The sequence below is a fragment of the Herpailurus yagouaroundi genome, unplaced genomic scaffold (assembly GCF_014898765.1).
Source record: "Herpailurus yagouaroundi ecotype Mexico unplaced genomic scaffold, PumYag 164, whole genome shotgun sequence".
In the NCBI taxonomy this organism is placed as follows: Eukaryota; Metazoa; Chordata; class Mammalia; order Carnivora; family Felidae; genus Herpailurus; species Herpailurus yagouaroundi.
The window spans coordinates 2,668,982-2,669,782 of NW_024412405.1; positions in this window are offsets into that span (position 1 = coordinate 2,668,982).

The window sequence follows — 801 nt, forward strand, 5'->3', positions numbered from 1 at the left end:
GGCTCCTCTCTCTCCCCCTCCCGTGCGCTCCTCCTGTCCCTCCTCCCCCCACTGTATCCCACGTGCAATCCACAGCAAATCGGGTAGATTCCACCTTCAAAGCACACTCAGAGTGTAAACACTTGGAACATTCCTCAGTTATCATGCTAATCCCAACCACCGCTGTCTCTCCCAGATGCCTCTGCCTCCACCAGAGCCGCAGCCACCTCAACACAGCAGGGAAGTGACCTTGTTTCTCCTCTGCTCAGAATCCTCTGTCACCCTTTTACCTGATACAGTGTCTAAGCCTTAGCCCTAATGATGCCCTCTAGGCCCTGGTATCCTTCTCTGCCACGCCCACCCCTAATCACAGCCCCGACTTCTAGCTCACCTCCTCTCTCCTCTTCTGGCTGCTCTGACCTCTTGTGGTCCATCAAGCCCGCCAGGTGGGTTTCTGCCCCAGGGCCTTTGTACTCCCTGCTGTCTACCTGAATCCTTCCTTCTTTCTACAGATGAATGCACCTTCAACTCTTTACCTCCTAATGCTTACAGAAACTCCATCTCGAAGACATCCTGTTTAAAATGGAGCTCCCTGCATTACCGGCAGGCCTTGTTCTCTAGGTACCTTCCCCGTTTATTTTTTCTCCGTCTAATATTTAATCACTAAGACAGTATATATTTTGCTTGTTTATTTTGTTGGTTGCCTTTCTCGTTGCTTGATTCCTAGGTCGGGGTTTAGAGCTCAGTGCTACAATTCCTACCCACTGAGAGAATAAATGATAGGTAGGGTTTGTTGTTTTGTTTTGCTTTTTTTTTTTTTTT